We start from the raw sequence: 12,022 nt of genomic DNA, 5'->3' as shown, positions 1-12,022 counted from the left end.
TTTTTTCATAGAAAAGCAGGGAACAAATTGACGTCCAACGTGCACCTACCACACGTCTTAGTCGAATGACCGAAGTGTTTTGAACTTTTCAGAAACAGCCAAAAGAGTCAGGGCACCTGATTGTGATGAGTTGGTCAGCTTTGCAGGATGCCAGTTAACATCTTTTGAGTCAATGTGATTTTCTGCAACAACCACTGAAGGTGAGCTAATGCTAAGGGCACCTGACTGTGGGATTATGCCTTGTCCGTACCCTCAGATAGGTTGCCGTGTCCAGGACTTAGTCGCCTGTCAACGGCACCTTCAATTCATACTTACCTGGCAGGGGAGATACCATGATCAACAAGGTGGTTCACCCATGGCGAGGCGCATCCATTGCACTAAGGGATGTGCTGACCTGTGCGAATTCCCCACATGTGGGAATCTCGACTGCATAATTTGTGGTAGTGGGGGACTGCGTACGCGCTCTCCCCTCGTCATAGTGTTGAAGATAAACAAAACGGTCGTCTGCCGTGACTGCAAGGCCTGTGGCTGCTTTCTCAGGGACAGAAACCGCATGCCAAGTCGCTGTTTGTTATTTTTTCCTACAATAGAGAGAAAGAACTTTACGTCCAACGTGCGCGTGCCACACGTCTTAGTCAAATGACAGAAGTGTTTTGAACTTTTCAGAAACAGACCAAAGAGTCAGGACACCTGACTGTGATGAGTTGGTCAGCTTTGCAGGATGCCAACTAGAGAGGGTTTTGTGTCCCACAAGAAATTGTTATGAAATCTATCTGAATGATTATATTCTAAAAGATAAGTCAAGAAAAGTCAAGAAAAGAAAAAAGAAAAGAAAAGAAAAGAAAAGAAAAGAAAAGAAAAGAAAAGAAAGCTTTTGCAGTGGAGAGTTCCAAACACCCCTTTGTTTGATGATGTATGACCTGTTTTAGCTGAAATAACAATTATGGAAAGATTGGTATTTAATGGTATTTAAATGGGAAAGCTGAATCTTAAATGTAATCGTGTGTAAGTAATTTGTGTACTTTGACGTTACCCCTGCAATGGACTTAATAAACGTCACAAAATGGAAAAATTGAAATTGACTTCTGTGGAAAGGAACACCAATGACTTGCACCTATTTTTGGATGGCTCTGCCACTTGGCTGAGCCTCGTGCATTTGTGAATATCAACAGCGCCGTCGCTCACACAGACACACACAAGACGGCCAGGGCTGAGCCAGGGAGCGCTTGGGTGGAGGTGCTCAGCGCCTGCCCTACTTATGCGCAAGTCAAACGCTTGCACCACGACGTGTGCGCACTGTTCCAGGGGGTGGCCTGGGCCAGCAAACCGCTGAACCTCATCGCTTCTCGGCCTTTTGGCTAAGATCAAGTGTAGTATCTGTTCTTATCAGTTTAATATCTGATATGTCCTCTATACGGGGACAACATATTAAATGGATTTTTAGCGCTGGGAGCTGAAAAAGGGGCTTGCTCCGTTCACTCCATGCATCGACCCGGTATTGCAGTGCCGCTGGGAACGGTGCACCTTCCTTCAGCCTTGTGCAAAATCAAAATCAAAACTTGACGCAGAGCGAGAGCTCCGTCGCTCGTCTTGACAGCCGATCAAGAAGCCAGGCTCAGCGTGGAGGGCGCTCGTTGCGTTGCAAGTCGACCTGCAGGAGATCAATCTGTTGGCTGTTGACTGGGAACCCCGGCAGTCTCCTGCTCTCCGATCACTGCGTGTCAGCCATTACGGCTGCGGGGGAAGGGGGAAGGAGCAAAGGCAATCGACGGCGGGATGAGGCCTGATAAAAATGCAGCCAGAGGTTGCGGTCGGGACAGTGCAACAAGGAGCGAGGCCTACCATGAGCGAAGTGACTGGGACGACACCAGGTCTTGGCTGCCGTACAGGGGAGGGCCGTACTTACTCAGGTTTCTCTTCATATCGCACAAGTCTTTCGCCTTTTACTAAAGACTTCCGTGGAAAGGAACACCAATGAGTTGCACCTATTTTTGGACGGCTCTGCCTCTTGGCTGAGCCTCGTGCTTTTGTGAATATCAGCATCGCCGACGGTCACACACACAAAACGCTCAGGGAGAAAAAAAGTATATTTCAATTTCTTTTATTTTTCTTTTTCTTTTGTGATTTCCTGCCTCTTTGGAGCTAAAACAACAAATCGCAATTTAGAAATTTTGAAAAAAAAAAATAAAAAAATTTGTAGTTCAGATTTTACAGCATGTCCACTGTAGTGGCCAACAGAACACTTTTACCATAACACAATGAAATCATAATAGGCTGACAAGAATGTCAATGCATTTTTTTAAATGAAACTGAACATTTGGCCTGTATCTTTTGTTGAACCACTGAGCAAAACTGACATGATTAAACATTCATAACGTGACTATTATTTTTCCTAACAAAAATTTGAACTGAACTCTGACTCCAATTTATGATTCCTGACATGTTCTTAAACAAGAAAATATATGATGACCAAAAAAACATTATCTTAACAATATTTGACTTATCTTTTCTCTTTTCCTGGCATTTGCGTTTTGCTGCAGTCTCCATTTTGTCTCAGCGTCAAAACAAAGTTCCCCTCATCCCACCCAAACACGTGAGATATCATTGGAAAGGCCAGGATGTCCTCTATGGAGCACACCAGGACTTAGTAGGGTAGCTCAAATGACTCAAAAGATATAGACCAAAACCAAATGTCCACTGCAGAGGACATAAATGAATAGGCTGGGTCTCAGGAGAATATGCTGCTGCAGCCCTGTGGTTGCTTTCTCAGAGACAGAAACTGCATGCCAAGTCGCTGTTTGTTTGTTTTTTGTTTTTTCATAGAAAAGCAGGGAACAAATTGACGTCCAACGTGCACCTACCACACGTCTTAGTCGAATGACCGAAGTGTTTTGAACTTTTCAGAAACAGCCAAAAGAGTCAGGGCACCTGATTGTGATGAGTTGGTCAGCTTTGCAGGATGCCAGTTAACATCTTTTGAGTCAATGTGATTTTCTGCAACAACCACTGAAGGTGAGCTAATGCTAAGGGCACCTGACTGTGGGATTATGCCTTGTCCGTACCCTCAGATAGGTTGCCGTGTCCAGGACTTAGTCGCCTGTCAACGGCACCTTCAATTCATACTTACCTGGCAGGGGAGATACCATGATCAACAAGGTGGTTCACCCATGGCGAGGCGCATCCATTGCACTAAGGGATGTGCTGACCTGTGCGAATTCCCCACATGTGGGAATCTCGACTGCATAATTTGTGGTAGTGGGGGACTGCGTACGCGCTCTCCCCTCGTCATAGTGTTGAAGATAAACAAAACGGTCGTCTGCCGTGACTGCAAGGCCTGTGGCTGCTTTCTCAGGGACAGAAACCGCATGCCAAGTCGCTGTTTGTTATTTTTTCCTACAATAGAGAGAAAGAACTTTACGTCCAACGTGCGCGTGCCACACGTCTTAGTCAAATGACAGAAGTGTTTTGAACTTTTCAGAAACAGACCAAAGAGTCAGGACACCTGACTGTGATGAGTTGGTCAGCTTTGCAGGATGCCAACTAGAGAGGGTTTTGTGTCCCACAAGAAATTGTTATGAAATCTATCTGAATGATTATATTCTAAAAGATAAGTCAAGAAAAGTCAAGAAAAGAAAAAAGAAAAGAAAAGAAAAGAAAAGAAAAGAAAAGAAAAGAAAGCTTTTGCAGTGGAGAGTTCCAAACACCCCTTTGTTTGATGATGTATGACCTGTTTTAGCTGAAATAACAATTATGGAAAGATTGGTATTTAATGGTATTTAAATGGGAAAGCTGAATCTTAAATGTAATCGTGTGTAAGTAATTTGTGTACTTTGACGTTACCCCTGCAATGGACTTAATAAACGTCACAAAATGGAAAAATTGAAATTGACTTCTGTGGAAAGGAACACCAATGACTTGCACCTATTTTTGGATGGCTCTGCCACTTGGCTGAGCCTCGTGCATTTGTGAATATCAACAGCGCCGTCGCTCACACAGACACACACAAGACGGCCAGGGCTGAGCCAGGGAGCGCTTGGGTGGAGGTGCTCAGCGCCTGCCCTACTTATGCGCAAGTCAAACGCTTGCACCACGAGTGCGCACTGTTCCAGGGGGTGGCCTGGGCCAGCAAACCGCTGAACCTCATTGCTTCTCGGCCTTTTGGCTAAGATCAAGTGGGATTTGTTTCGCTATCTCAGACAAGGGGACATCCACGGGAGCGATGGCTGCATTGGCCATTAAAGACCAGTTGACCCCAAAGGTCGGGCTGAGATACACGCTGCGGTTCAAGACAAGATCAGCTCAAGAAGACGTGCTGTCCAGAGCACGTTTCTGCAAGGATGTGATCATGGGGCTCCTGCATCTGAAAGTGGAAGACGTGTTCTGCATACAATGGAACCAGCAGGAGAAAGCCTTTGACGTGACCATGAGGAATGAGGACGTCTACAGACGGATGGTAGAGGTTTGCAGCAAGGAAGGCAACACAATGCCACTAGCAAGCTACCAAGTGCTGAATTTGGACAAACCAAATTTCCGGGTGGTCACAATTCATATGTTCAACCCGTTTGTGACAGACCTTGCTTTGTCTCAATTTTTGGGGCAGTATGGAGAAGTGGCTTCAGCAGCAAGGTATGTGAATGACTCTTGGGGGTTTTGGACTGGGAGACGACAGTTCCAAGTGCTGTTGAATGCAGATCCTGAAGGAGCTGATCAGCTCAGGCATCCACCTGCTTTCTTCAGCCTTGGTAGTGATCGCGGGTATTTGTACTATGCACGGCAACCAGCTTTCTGTCGACGCTGCCGGCAGTCTGGCCACACAGAGGCCCACTGCACCGGAGATCGCTGCCGTTTCTGTGGGCAGGGAGGACATGAGGCCAAAGACTGCCCAGCACCAAAGACCTGCCATGGTTGTGGGGGAGAGGATCACCTGTATCGCAGCTGTCCTAGCCGAAAGAAGACCTTTGCTGAAGCCGTTACTGCAAGCAGGGCTAATGAGGGAGCCAAGGCTGCACAGGGAAGATCTACCCGAGTAGAGGCTGCTCCAATTACATCAGTGCAAGTGGAGGCAGCTGCTCGTGTTTCCGGGGGTGGGGCGGAGGATGAACTGCGGGAGCAAGGATTGGCCAACGCTTCTACTGCAGATGATGGAGGACTGGCACCCTCAGCTGATGGGGAGGTCGTTCCCCTCTCCTTGTCTCCTGTCCCTGGCTCCTCTAGAGTGAAGCATGGGGCAAGAAGTCTTTCAGAGGTTTTAGGAGATGGGCTTCCACTGGAAGAGAATAACAATGTGGAGAGCGGGCACAACAAAAGGCCCAAGGGAGTAGTAAAAGGGGAGAAGGGGAAGCCCACAGTTGATGGGGGTGACAGTAGAAATGCAGGGGGCTTAAGGGAGGGAGGGGTCAAAGAGTGGGGTGAAGGGGATATCAGGCAGGAGGCCCGAAAGGGAGCAAAGGATCAGTCCCAGACCAATGCAGGAGACTTGTTCCCAGTAGAATTTGGGTTGGATCCTGAACTCTCACACGGTCTGTATGTGTTACCATCCCCATTAAGTGGGGATGCATATGTGGGTCCTGATAGGTCCACAACCTCCCCAAATACAGTGCCCTTTTCTTGGGCGGACCAGATGGACAGTGAAGGACTTTTCTCTCAGTAGAATAAGAAGAGGGTTTTTCTTTTGTTTTTGTTTTCCGGTGGGACTGACTTTTCTTAATATAATTGGTTACATCAAGGTTTGTTCATTAAATGTGAGGGGAATGAGGAACCCTGTTAAGAGACGGGTTGTTTTTGATTTTGTAAGCGCTCAGCGTATTTCCATTTGTTTATTGCAGGAGGTTCATTTGCGGGATAACAGGGATGTTGGGGTTTTTACAAGGGAGTGGATGGACGGGGGGTCAGTTTGGAGCGTAGGGGGTGTTCACTCTACGGGGGTTGGGATTTTGTTTGGTGTAAGAGAAATTAGTATTGAAGATACTTTTGTTATTGTTCAGGGGAGGATCATGGGTGCAGATATTGCATGGGGCATGTACAAACTGAGGGTAATTGTGGTGTACAGTCCACACACTCCAGCAGAAAGGAAGGAAGCATTTGAGTTAGTACAGCCGCACCTGGTCACAAATAGGCAGGTGGTTATAGGTGGTGATTTTAATGTGGAGTTGGGGAAAGGGGGTGACACAAGTAGTCTTTACATCTCACAGCTTATGGCCGGTCATGGTCTGGTGGATGGGGGAAAGAGGGTCAGTCCACTCATGGACGGTCCCACCTGGCGTAACTCACGGAGCATGGCCAGGCGTTTGGATTATTTGTTTTTTACTAGATCTTTGGTTTTGTCAGCGGGTAGAATGCTCCCGGTCTTTTTTTCTGATCATGACTGTTTATTTTTTGAGGTGCGCTCATGCTTACCGGCTTTTGGACCGGGGTTTTGGCGTCTCAACATAAGTGTACTGGATGAGGATGTTTTCAGGCAGACTTTCTGTTGGTTTTTCAATGGTTTAATAGGATTGAGATCAATGTGCACTGGGGTGATTGAGTGGTGGGAAATTGCCAAAGGAAGGATTAAGGAATTTTGCTCGATATACTGTAAAAAGAAGATGAGGTGTGCACGGAGGGTGATATGTCACCTTCAGAGCCTGCTCGAACTTGAGTACGCTAAGGCAAATTGTGGTGGTCCTGTGTCTCAGCAGGTTTGCGACTCCTTGAAGGCACAGCTCAGGGACATCTTTGAGAACAGAGCCCGAGCATACCTATTGCGGTCTCGCTGGGAATATATGGAGAATGCAGAGACATGTTCTGCTGGGTTTTTTGGTTCAGTGCAGGCTGGTCGGAGAAAACAAGTGGTGACTGGACTGAGAGACAAACACGGTGTGGTGGTGTCAGGGGCTGGGGGGATGTTGCGTGTTGCCACTGAGCACTATAGCACCACTTTCATGGAAAAAGAGGTGGACATAGACGGGGGGGAGGTCTTCTTAGACTTCCTGACCCAACGGGTGCCAGGAGACGTAGCACAGGCTTTGGAAGCCCCACTTACCCTCCAAGAGCTAGAGGGGGCTCTCAAGACGATGAACAGGAGGAAGGTACCTGGCATTGACGGACTCCCTGTTGAGTTCTATGTTAAGTTTTGGGATGTCCTCGGGCCAGTGGTGTTAGAGGTGCTGTCCTCAGTGCTCTCGACAGGAGCCATGGGTGGGTCCATGGCCACAGGGGTGTTGTCCCTCCTATATAAGAAAGGGGATCGCACTGACCTTTGTAACTGGCGGCCGCTGACCATGCTGTGTGTGGATTATAAGCTCCTGGCAAAGGTCTTGGCGACTCGTATGGGCATGGCACTTCCACACGTGGTCCATGTGGACCAGACATGTGGGGTGGCAGGGCGCTCAGCGAGATGGAACCTGCAGCTAATACGGGATGTTGTGGCGTGGACAGAGGACAGGAACCTGCCGCTTATGGTGGTCGGCCTGGATCAGGAAAAAGCTTTCGACAGAGTTAATTGGGGTTTTATGTTTAGGGTGTTAGAGAGGTTAGGTTTTGGTCAGGGTTTTGTAGGGTGGTTGCGCACACTGTACACTGGGGTGGGGAGCAGGGTTTCAGTAAATGGTCATCTGGGTGAAGTGTTCAGTTTGCATTCTGGGGTAAGACAAGGGTGCCCGCTTTCACCTTTGCTTTACATACTGTACATAGAGCCCCTGGCAGCAGCAATACGGGCTGACCAGCGTGTGAAAGGTTTCTTGGTGCCTGGCAGCGGCGGCCTCAGGGTCAAGCTTTCTCAGTACGCTGATGACACCACTCTGCTGCTGGACAGTGATGAATGCCTCATGCGATCATTGGAGGTTTTCAGGAAGTTTGGTCAGGTGGCTGGTGCTAAGATTAACCATGCCAAATCATCTGTCAAGTTTTTTGGGCAGTGGAAAGGGAGGGTGGATGTGCCAGGGGGACTGTCACTCTGCACAGGACCCCTGAAGGTACTGGGGGTCTGCTTTGAGACAGCCTACAGTGCCACAGTCAACTGGACCAAGCGCTTATCGGCAGTCCAGAAGAAGCTCCAACTATGGAAGAGCAGGCACCTAACATTGATAGGGAAGGTGCTTGTCTTGAAAGTGGACATTTTGCCTACCCTCCTATTCTTGGCATATGTGTACCCACTGCCTGTCAGTATGAGGAGGCCACTCATGCGCCTTGTTTTCTCCTTCATGTGGGGAGGCAGATATGAGTACGTGGCAAGGGTGCGCATGCTAGCTGGCATTGAAGAAGGGGGCAGAGCCGTGCCACACTTCCCGCTGAAGTTGGACAGCATTTTCGTGTCCTTTCTGTGTAAGCAATTGTCTGATCATGTGAGGCATCCCTCGGGGTACTTCCTACGTCTTTTTTTTGCTCATCAGGCAAGACAGATGATGGACTGGACCAATGTGGCACCACGGTCGGAGCAGCAGCCCTGGCACTATTGCCATGCAGCCAAATGGCTGAGAGCACATCCAGAGGCATCAGAAGGAACAGTAAGAATAGATCACAGGGTCCTCTATAAAGAGGTAGTGCAGAGAGTAACTGCACCAGCAGTGGTAGGGACACCTACTAGGGTGTGGAGGGAGATTCAGCCACGGGGGCTTGACAATGGTCTTAAAGACTTGAACTGGCTATGTCTCCATAAGTGCCTGCCAGTAAGGGAAACTATGTTCCGGCATGGGCTGGCAAGATCACCAGTGTGCCCTAGGTCTACGTGTTCAGGAGAGGAGACAACGAGACATATTATGTGGGATTGTTTCTTTGCTCAGGTGGTATGGGGTAGAGTGGAAACATGGCTACGTCAGAAAGTCCCTTGTTTAAAACTGTCATGGGCTAAGGTCGAAAGAGGGTTGGGGCGGGTCTTGGGTGGGGCTACTTTCTCGGTCTGGTTCATTGTTAGCCTAGTTAAGAGCAACTTGTGGAGGGCAAGGCAGGACCTTGTGCAGAAAAATAGAAAAAACAACGTAGAATGGGTAATCAAGAGAGTTGAGGCAAGTGTGAAGGGGAGAGTTAACAGGGACATTGTTAAGTGGGGGAGGCATGCTGCTCTAGAGAGATGGAAAGGTGGATTTGGGTTGATGCCAGGGAATCAGGGGTGAATTGTAGGTCTGGCGAAAATGCATTTCATGTTATTTTTCTTTGCTATTATTTTGTGATGGATGTCATATGTTGGAAGTTACATGGAAATGTATGTGTATTATGAGCAATGAATTAAAGGGAAAAAAAAAAAAAAAAAAAAAAAAAAATCTGTTCTTATCAGTTTAATATCTGATATGTCCTCTATACGGGGACAACATATTAAATGGATTTTTAGCGCTGGGAGCTGAAAAAGGGGCTTGCTCCGTTCACTCCATGCATCGACCCGGTATTGCAGTGCCGCTGGGAACGGTGCACCTTCCTTCAGCCTTGTGCAAAATCAAAATCAAAACTTGACGCAGAGCGAGAGCTCCGTCGCTCGTCTTGACAGCCGATCAAGAAGCCAGGCTCAGCGTGGAGGGCGCTCGTTGCGTTGCAAGTCGACCTGCAGGAGATCAATCTGTTGGCTGTTGACTGGGAACCCCGGCAGTCTCCTGCTCTCCGATCACTGCGTGTCAGCCATTACGGCTGCGGGGGAAGGGGGAAGGAGCAAAGGCAATCGACGGCGGGATGAGGCCTGATAAAAATGCAGCCAGAGGTTGCGGTCGGGACAGTGCAACAAGGAGCGAGGCCTACCATGAGCGAAGTGACTGGGACGACACCAGGTCTTGGCTGCCGTACAGGGGAGGGCCGTACTTACTCAGGTTTCTCTTCATATCGCACAAGTCTTTCGCCTTTTACTAAAGACTTCCGTGGAAAGGAACACCAATGAGTTGCACCTATTTTTGGACGGCTCTGCCTCTTGGCTGAGCCTCGTGCTTTTGTGAATATCAGCATCGCCGACGGTCACACACACAAAACGCTCAGGGAGAAAAAAAGTATATTTCAATTTCTTTTCTTTTTCTTTTTCTTTTGTGATTTCCTGCCTCTTTGGAGCTAAAACAACAACTCGCAATTTAGAAATTTTGAAAAAAAAAATAAAAAAATTTGTAGTTCAGATTTTACAGCATGTCCACTGTAGTGGCCAACAGAACACTTTTACCATAACACAATGAAATCATAATAGGCTGACAAGAATGTCAATGCATTTTTTTAAATGAAACTGAACATTTGGCCTGTATCTTTTGTTGAACCACTGAGCAAAACTGACATGATTAAACATTCATAACGTGACTATTATTTTTCCTAACAAAAATTTGAACTGAACTCTGACTCCAATTTATGATTCCTGACATGTTCTTAAACAAGAAAATATATGATGACCAAAAAAACATTATCTTAACAATATTTGACTTATCTTTTCTCTTTTCCTGGCATTTGCGTTTTGCTGCAGTCTCCATTTTGTCTCAGCGTCAAAACAAAGTTCCCCTCATCCCACCCAAACACGTGAGATATCATTGGAAAGGCCAGGATGTCCTCTATGGAGCACACCAGGACTTAGTAGGGTAGCTCAAATGACTCAAAAGATATAGACCAAAACCAAATGTCCACTGCAGAGGACATAAATGAATAGGCTGGGTCTCAGGAGAATATGCTGCTGCAGCCCTGTGGTTGCTTTCTCAGAGACAGAAACTGCATGCCAAGTCGCTGTTTGTTTGTTTTTTGTTTTTTCATAGAAAAGCAGGGAACAAATTGACGTCCAACGTGCACCTACCACACGTCTTAGTCGAATGACCGAAGTGTTTTGAACTTTTCAGAAACAGCCAAAAGAGTCAGGGCACCTGATTGTGATGAGTTGGTCAGCTTTGCAGGATGCCAGTTAACATCTTTTGAGTCAATGTGATTTTCTGCAACAACCACTGAAGGTGAGCTAATGCTAAGGGCACCTGACTGTGGGATTATGCCTTGTCCGTACCCTCAGATAGGTTGCCGTGTCCAGGACTTAGTCGCCTGTCAACGGCACCTTCAATTCATACTTACCTGGCAGGGGAGATACCATGATCAACAAGGTGGTTCACCCATGGCGAGGCGCATCCATTGCACTAAGGGATGTGCTGACCTGTGCGAATTCCCCACATGTGGGAATCTCGACTGCATAATTTGTGGTAGTGGGGGACTGCGTACGCGCTCTCCCCTCGTCATAGTGTTGAAGATAAACAAAACGGTCGTCTGCCGTGACTGCAAGGCCTGTGGCTGCTTTCTCAGGGACAGAAACCGCATGCCAAGTCGCTGTTTGTTATTTTTTCCTACAATAGAGAGAAAGAACTTTACGTCCAACGTGCGCGTGCCACACGTCTTAGTCAAATGACAGAAGTGTTTTGAACTTTTCAGAAACAGACCAAAGAGTCAGGACACCTGACTGTGATGAGTTGGTCAGCTTTGCAGGATGCCAACTAGAGAGGGTTTTGTGTCCCACAAGAAATTGTTATGAAATCTATCTGAATGATTATATTCTAAAAGATAAGTCAAGAAAAGTCAAGAAAAGAAAAAAGAAAAGAAAAGAAAAGAAAAGAAAAGAAAAGAAAAGAAAAGAAAAGAAAAGAAAGCTTTTGCAGTGGAGAGTTCCAAACACCCCTTTGTTTGATGATGTATGACCTGTTTTAGCTGAAATAACAATTATGGAAAGATTGGTATTTAATGGTATTTAAATGGGAAAGCTGAATCTTAAATGTAATCGTGTGTAAGTAATTTGTGTACTTTGACGTTACCCCTGCAATGGACTTAATAAACGTCACAAAATGGAAAAATTGAAATTGACTTCTGTGGAAAGGAACACCAATGACTTGCACCTATTTTTGGATGGCTCTGCCACTTGGCTGAGCCTCGTGCATTTGTGAATATCAACAGCGCCGTCGCTCACACAGACACACACAAGACGGCCAGGGCTGAGCCAGGGAGCGCTTGGGTGGAGGTGCTCAGCGCCTGCCCTACTTATGCGCAAGTCAAACGCTTGCACCACGACGTGTGCGCACTGTTCCAGGGGGTGGCCTGGGCCAGCAAACCGCTGAACCTCATT

The 12,022-nt window shown here is 47.2% G+C and overlaps 7 non-coding genes across 7 annotated transcripts; all 7 read left to right on the top strand.

The window, feature by feature from the left end:
- The first annotated feature begins 307 nt into the window (after positions 1–307).
- LOC139339610 (U1 spliceosomal RNA) lies at positions 308–472 on the top strand. Its single transcript, XR_011602745.1, has one exon. It is a non-coding gene; the product is annotated as a U1 spliceosomal RNA (small nuclear RNA).
- Positions 473–1,338: 866 nt separating this feature from the next.
- On the top strand, positions 1,339–1,529 carry LOC139339579 (U2 spliceosomal RNA). Its single transcript, XR_011602715.1, has one exon. It is a non-coding gene; the product is annotated as a U2 spliceosomal RNA (small nuclear RNA).
- A 373-nt stretch (positions 1,530–1,902) lies between these two features.
- On the top strand, positions 1,903–2,020 carry LOC139339678 (U5 spliceosomal RNA). The gene has a single exon (XR_011602808.1). It is a non-coding gene; the product is annotated as a U5 spliceosomal RNA (small nuclear RNA).
- A 1,099-nt stretch (positions 2,021–3,119) lies between these two features.
- On the top strand, positions 3,120–3,284 carry LOC139339599 (U1 spliceosomal RNA). Its single transcript, XR_011602734.1, has one exon. It is a non-coding gene; the product is annotated as a U1 spliceosomal RNA (small nuclear RNA).
- Positions 3,285–9,196: 5,912 nt separating this feature from the next.
- Positions 9,197–9,389, top strand: LOC139339649 (U2 spliceosomal RNA). Its single transcript, XR_011602783.1, has one exon. It is a non-coding gene; the product is annotated as a U2 spliceosomal RNA (small nuclear RNA).
- Positions 9,390–9,762: 373 nt separating this feature from the next.
- LOC139339677 (U5 spliceosomal RNA) lies at positions 9,763–9,880 on the top strand. Its single transcript, XR_011602807.1, has one exon. It is a non-coding gene; the product is annotated as a U5 spliceosomal RNA (small nuclear RNA).
- Positions 9,881–10,978: 1,098 nt separating this feature from the next.
- On the top strand, positions 10,979–11,143 carry LOC139339588 (U1 spliceosomal RNA). Its single transcript, XR_011602723.1, has one exon. It is a non-coding gene; the product is annotated as a U1 spliceosomal RNA (small nuclear RNA).
- The last annotated feature ends 879 nt before the right edge of the window (positions 11,144–12,022 follow it).

This window comes from Chaetodon trifascialis, chromosome 11, assembly GCF_039877785.1.
Source record: "Chaetodon trifascialis isolate fChaTrf1 chromosome 11, fChaTrf1.hap1, whole genome shotgun sequence".
Taxonomy (NCBI): domain Eukaryota; kingdom Metazoa; phylum Chordata; class Actinopteri; order Chaetodontiformes; family Chaetodontidae; genus Chaetodon; species Chaetodon trifascialis.
This window is presented reverse-complemented; position numbering and strand designations above follow the sequence as displayed.